At 45.9% G+C, this 6,940-nt stretch overlaps 1 long non-coding RNA gene across 1 annotated transcript; it reads right to left on the bottom strand.

The window, feature by feature from the left end:
• On the bottom strand, positions 2,935-6,807 carry LOC110407522. The gene is made up of 2 exons (XR_002443919.1): positions 5,830-6,807; positions 2,935-3,310 (listed from the first exon to the last, which is right to left on the bottom strand). It is a non-coding gene; the product is annotated as an uncharacterized LOC110407522 (long non-coding RNA).

A 6,940-nucleotide genomic window follows, 5' to 3' on the forward strand; every position in this document is an offset into this window, starting at 1 on the left:
GCGCGCCCCGCCCGCCCGCCGGGCGCAGCGGGCCGTGCCGTGCGGCGGGTATTGTCCTCCTCAAAATGGCCGCCGGGCCGCGTCGCCCATCCCCCTCCCGGCCGGGCAGCGCCCCGCGCCCCTCACAGCTTCTCGGCGGCATCCCCGCCTGGCTCCCCGGTCTCTCCTCCGGTGACCCCTTCCCACCAGCGTCCTGCTGCCTCACGCCTCTTTCACCCCAGCTGTAGCACTGGATGCTTTGGAGCTGGCACGGGTACAGGCAGTGTGGGCGTGGGGCAGGTGGCAGCCAGCTACGGCTTTCCCCGAGGAATGAGTTTGCCATGAGATGTGCATGGTCTCTGACCTGCGAGGCCAGCGCTCCCAACACAAAAGGGGAGAAATTTGTCATAAGTAAAACAACTGCAGTCAAGGTTTAGTTCTTATCTTCTTCAAATGTTCGAGAATGTGAAGCAACATTTCAAAAAATAATAGCGTATCTTCTGTATTTTACTACAGTGATTCCTCTGTGTTCACTTAAATGGAGCAGTAACTCCAGGCATTACACAGCACTTCAACTCTCCACAGGCTGCCTCGAAGAAGCTCCTCAGTCTTTTGGTACCAACGTAATGTCTAACGCCATCATTTGTCAACAGTTTTCCCACAGCACATGTGGAAAAGAGCCACCAAACATGGCCCTTGTGAAGGCCTGCGGCATGGGTTGGCCAGGCTGTTCCCTGCAACAAAATTCAGGCCTGCACTGTTTCAGAGAAGTCACAAGGTGGGATTTGTCCAGAATCAGCAACTCAAGTAGTGAAATATCAGCTGAACAGAAAATGAACTTTATGAGCAAAGACTTCAGATTGTTCTCCCTGCAGATTCAGCTCTGCCTCTCTGCCTTTTGTCACGCTAATGCACATCCCGATGCCTCCCTTTGGAGGGCAGACACACAGGAGGTGTTTTGTTTTACTGCAGTTGCCTGGAAATGGAAGAGTAATGCCTGCTAGGAACAGGAAGCCGAAGGTTTACCCGAGTCCACAGTTAGGAAAATAACACGGCCACATCCCTACCTGAAATGGTGGTCGTGGTGGTGTCGTAGCTGCCGAGCTCCCATTAGTGGGTGGGCCAGGGTCCCACAAGTTGTAAAGTGTTCTCTGCTTCTGTACGCTGAAAGCAGAAGTCTCAGCTACAATTTCATAGAACTTTTCAGTATTTTACTTTCTCAGGAGTCTATATCAGAGGTGCTGGAAGATCTGACTCCAGGTGGCAACTAAAATAATGTTTTAAATTGTAACAGACTCAATCCAGTGTTCCTTTGAGCAGTACTTTCCCCTCATACCTGTGTCATTTTTTTCCTTGATTTACCATCATAACTGTTCCAGTCAGTCTATCCTGCCTGTTTTCCATGCATTTCATTACTTGTGGTATTACTGTTGTATTTATTTAAGCTACTGGAAGGCAAGAAGCTCTCGTCTCATGAGAAATCCCCCTCATGTGATTTGGCAGCATGCTACCATCTCACTTCACCTCCTGTTTCAAACTTAAGAGCAATGAGCAATACATCTAAACCTTCTGATGTCCACTATCTACTTCTTATCTTTCTCTCCACCAGTACGAAGCAGGACCAGATGTGAGAACAAAGAAACAGAGCATCTTAAAACCCACTCTATTCTTCTACCTCATACATTGCACACTGCTTTTTTAAGCAAGACTCAAACCATACTGGGTGCGTTGCAGAACAAAAGACAAGGATCTTAAATTCTATTTATAGAAATTATGCAACATCACAGAGGAGCGACTGCTGTGTCACAAGACTGATGTTGGTTGATGGTCTTGTTTATCTTCGCTCTTGCCATTTCTTTCCACTCCCTCCTTTAAGATCATTGTGTTGCAGGCCAGGAGGAGGATTTCTCTGGGAGTGGCTTTGGGGACATGGAAAGAAACTGGTTAAGGCCAAGAGCACCATGAAAGAGCTGAATGCCAGAATGAAGTTAAGTGGGATGTATGTTAAGGCCACCATCACAAATAGAACAAATCTGCTTAAAAGGACAGATGAAAATAAGCTGGATTTTATGAAAACATGGGATTTCTCTACTGCAGAAGTTGTATCTGCTCACAAAAGCTGAAAACTGTTTAAGCTGTACCACCATTGGTCTTGCCACCAATTAGAGAATCAGTGATTCTCTAATCGCAGAGCATGTTTCTATACCCCCTGTATTTATATGGCTTTTCTTCTTATAGAACAAGAGGAAACCTCACATTACGCAGGAGATCCAGTTGAGCTAACAATAAACAGAGTGCTAAAAAATGCAAAGATAACTGGCTACACAGCAGCACTCAGAGCAAGCGGTGGGGGAGATGCCACACTGGGAACTACAAAAGACCCAGTCCTGCAGAGTCCAGGCTGCAGCAGAGGGGGGCAAAGGCAAAGCTTTATTTCTCTCTGAACTCCTCCTTTTTAACACACAGAGTTGAAGAGATGTGAATGGGGAAGTGTCACAGTTAGAATTCCATAGAAATTCCATCTGAGGGGAAAAAAAAAATCCCACGTTTCTCAAATATTTATGTGCCTTGTTTTATTCTTGTACAGTAGTTTTATAAATAAGAAATCTGACTTATCTAGATCTTGCAGAGCACTTATGCTTAATTCTCCACTCTTTTCTGAAGAGGGCAGGGAACATGGGCATTCAACCTATGTTCCCTTTCACACCAAGGCTTCAAGAGATCAAGATTTTTAAGATAATAAAATGGCTGCAGGCAGCATATGTGCCGGTTTACACTAGTAAGCAGAAGCCTACAAAAGCAACTCCAGACCCTTCAAAACTTTATTGCTTTACAATTAGTTCAATGCAAAAATAGCAAGATGATATAGAGGTATAAGCAAGAGAGTAAGGCTAAAGCTGCGTTTGTCATCTAAACTGTCACCCAAAATCCAGGAAGAAAACTCTAACTCCAATGTAGTGTTAGAAAGCGACATTCATTTATTCCTCATGATACGTACCAGGTGACTTGACAAACAAGTGCTCTCTCTGAGTTCAGGTTCTACATTTAAACAGTTAAGACATACACATGCAGTACATTGGCATACATATTCATTCTTTTCCAAGAACTCATTAATATATGCTAATGTTCCTTTGTGCATGCGCAGTTGCATTTAGTGGTCGTACGCCCACTTACTTTATCCCCATTTTTCCACTGTTAGCTTCATCACAGGGACTTTTGGATGACCTTTAGCTGTTTTTCCCCAATCTGGCAAACTTCCATTGCTTGTTAGGCCATAATGAGCAACTTCCAAAACAATGTATGTGAAAATCCAAGAAAAACGTCCTTGCACCTGGTGAAATGCAAAGACAAGTAGTCTATTATGACTCCAGTGCTTCTTGTGAAGCAGAATTAAGAGAAAACAAGGCTGTTCACACACAAAGCAAAGTTGAAATGGAAAGTTTTAGAATTAGCACTCATTGATTCCTTTTGCTAAACTCATATATTGGTCTTTAAACTAATATACTGGATCCCTACTGCTAAACAAACCAGCTTATATCACCTTCTCAGCCTGAACTCTGACGGGCCGAGTGGCTTATTCAGATTTTGCTCTTCATTAATACTAGTGTAGCACTGGGAACTGAAAAAAATTGCCTGGGTCACTGCCTGTTCCATGCCTTCCCCTTCACGTTGCTTATCTTTCTTGCCTTTTCCCAAGCTATGAAATTACTTTCAAACCTTCTATTTTGCAATTTTTTATTCCCTTCCTCATCAGACCTTGAGGTTTTGCTGTTTTTCCCCAACCCCAGAAAACAGTAACATTCTCTTTTGGCCTTTGCCTTCAGTAGCTGAACCCAGAGCCTGAACTCTGAAGTCTTTTTGAGCAATATGGACTTTGTGCTGACATTCTGGTTGCGAATTCAGTTTAATTACAGAATCACAGAATCGTAGGGGCTGGAAGGGACCTCTAGAGATCATCCCAACCACCCTGCGAAGCAGGCTCCTTAGATCAGGTTGCACAGGTAGGAGTCCAGGTGGGTCTTGTTCAGTCTGGAGGAGGCTCAGGGGGGACCTTATCACTCTCTATAACTACCTGAAGGGTGGTTGTAGTGAGCTGGGGTTCGGCCTCTTCTCTCTTGTAACTAGTGACAGGACGAGGGGGAATGGCTTCAAGTTGCGCCAGGGGAGATTTAGGCTGGACGTTAGGAAACACTACTTTTCTGAAAGAGTGGTCAGGCGCTGGAATGGGCTGCCCAGGGAGGTGGTTGAGCCACTGTCCCTGGAGGTGTTCAAGAAAGGTTTTGGTAAAGCGTTGAGAGACATGGTTTAGTGGGGTTATTGGTGGTAGGTGGATGGTTGGACTAGGTGATCTTGTAGGTCTTTTCCAACCTAGCTAGTTCTATGATTCTATGATGCTATGAACGTCTCCAGAGAAGGAGACTCCACAGCCTTTCTGGGCAGCCTGTTCCAGTGCTCCATCACCCTCACTGTAAGTTCTTACGCACGTTTGTGTGGAACTTCCTATGCTTCAGTTTGTGGCCATTTCCCCTTGTCCTATCGCCACGCACCACTGAAAAGAGTCTGGCCTCATCCCGCACCTTAGGTATTTCTAAACATTAATCAGATCCCCTCTGAGTCTTCTTTCCTCAAGGCTGAACAGACCCAGGTCGCTCAGCCTTTCCTCATAAGAGAGGTGCTCCACTGGACTCTCTCCAGGAGATTCCTGTCTTTTTGTACCAGGGAGCCCAGAACTGGACACAATACTCCAGGTGAGGCCTGACCAGGGCAGAGTAGAGGGGGAGGATCACCTCCCTCGACCTGCTGGCCATGCTCTTTTTAATGCACCCCAGGATGCCATTGGCCTTCTTGGCCACCAGGGCACACTGCTGGCTCATGGCCAACCTGTCGTACACCAGGAACATTACACAGACTGGACAGGCAAGGAGCCTTTTTGAGGAGTGCAGGCACATCTCCCTTCTCGATACATGCAGACCTCCACCCAACCTTCCAAAAAAGGACTAAGAGATTTCAAACTAAAATTCACCTTTGCCAAGGTGATTTCCCCTGGAACAAGCCACTGTCATGAGCATTAGACACTGCAAACATGAAAAGCTACTGGAATTTTTAGTTAGTGAATGAAGGGGACTGCATCCATCAACAGGAGGCTGGAAAGGATCGAAGAGCTATAGCTTCTGGATCAGTTTTTAGTTTTTCAGTCTTTGTACTGGATGGCTTCCTGAGGCAGGAGAGGATACCATCCCACTTCTATATCCTCACCTCAGGATCAACACATCTTTCTCCACAATGAAGAAAAGAAAAATAAGACCAGTGAGACTCATGGGCGTTCCCCATGGCTCAGGCCTTGCAATAGAGTTGGTAAGGGCTGATCACCACTTGCCTTTTGACACCCCCCTCTCTGTGGGAAGGGTTATGGTTCCCCACAGAGTGGTTCACAGAAACAAGCACCAGGTTTGGTAAAAGAAAGCAAGAGAAATGCACAAGACAGCCACTTGGAAGAACGCAGTGATGCTCCAGGCACCCAAGTGTCCTAGGAAAGCCCCAGGTGGCAAGTTCTGCTGTCACATCTCACACTCAAATTAACTCACATGGAGACAACTCCTTTGCTTCGCTACTTGAAAACAAATAGCAACTCCCATCCTTCTAACAAGGATCTCACTTGTCAGCAAGTCTCAGATTTCCATTAGAAGTTAGCCAACTCAGTGGGAGCTCTGCATTAGCTTATTAGTACCTTCTACTTGTAATACCCATACAAACAGTGGGCTCTATATTTTCCCTCAGTGCACTAACTGATAACATAATCCATAAGAAGTCTCCTAAAAAACACAAGAAATTATGGAAGTGTCACCTTACCCACAAAGAATGAGGGTAGAAGAGTTCTTACTGCTTGGTTTTCAGACGTCCAGTTTTGGTTTACATCTAGAGCAATTTTCATAGAATTAGAGTTAGCAAGGTTGGAAAAGACCTAGAAGATCATACAGTCCAACCATCAATTTTACGTCTGAAGATATTTTAGATCTAAAACTCAGCATTAATATCCTCCAGAGTCATAACCATAGGGCAGCACCATCTTCTAAGATAGCAGAATACGACTCTGTGAAAGAGATTCAAATGTATCCACATCCCCAAATATGGAACTCTCACCTACCACAAAAGATGAAGTCTCTTAAAACAGATGTTTCTAAAGCAGGTTTCTTTAGATTTATTTCAAATTCTTCTGTTCTGCAAAAGCCATTCCTCCTGCCTCTAACAGATCAGTGCAACACCACGTTCTTAGCAGAGAAAAGCACTAGCTTTATTTGTACAGAAAATGATGGATGCAGTAACCAATAAAGAGGCAACTTAGCAGCAAAGAGTTGCAGCATTCATCTTATGAGGTCAGCAAATGATATAACTAATCTTGAAAAATTAACCTTACCCATGGCAGGGGGGTTGGAATTGGATGATCCCCAAGGCCCCTTCCAACCCAAGCCATTCTGTGAATCTGGGATTCTGTTTCAGAAAGCGCCAGTCAGAGAGGGATTTACTTTTTCTGGATAAGAATTCAGCAAGACAGCACTGTTATTTTTCTTAACAAGCGTGCCACTGAACAAGTTTGTTACTTACAGGAACGGGGCCCAAAGCGAGCTGCCTGCAGGCAGGAAAGGCAGAACGGAAGGAAAGGGGCAACGTGCGGGCAGGGCTTTTCCACACTGCCCCCGGCCCGCTGCGTTCAATCTAACGCTTCAGTAAGAGCTGTCCTCAAGCCCGCAGGAGCCCAACAAGGCACAAAGCACAGAGTTCCATCAGCCCGAGCGCTGCGGCTCCACAGAATGTCTTCTGGAGGCTCATCTGCCTGCGAGCGTTTTCAGTGTGCGAAGAGACCGAGCATTAGAGAGCAACCACAACGAGGTGGGCGGACACGGCTCGGCTCCACTCGTGCTGCTTTCTCACTGCGCCCGATCCCACCGCCCCCACTCTGGGA

Source organism: Numida meleagris, chromosome 17, assembly GCF_002078875.1.
Source record: "Numida meleagris isolate 19003 breed g44 Domestic line chromosome 17, NumMel1.0, whole genome shotgun sequence".
Taxonomy (NCBI): Eukaryota; Metazoa; Chordata; class Aves; order Galliformes; family Numididae; genus Numida; species Numida meleagris.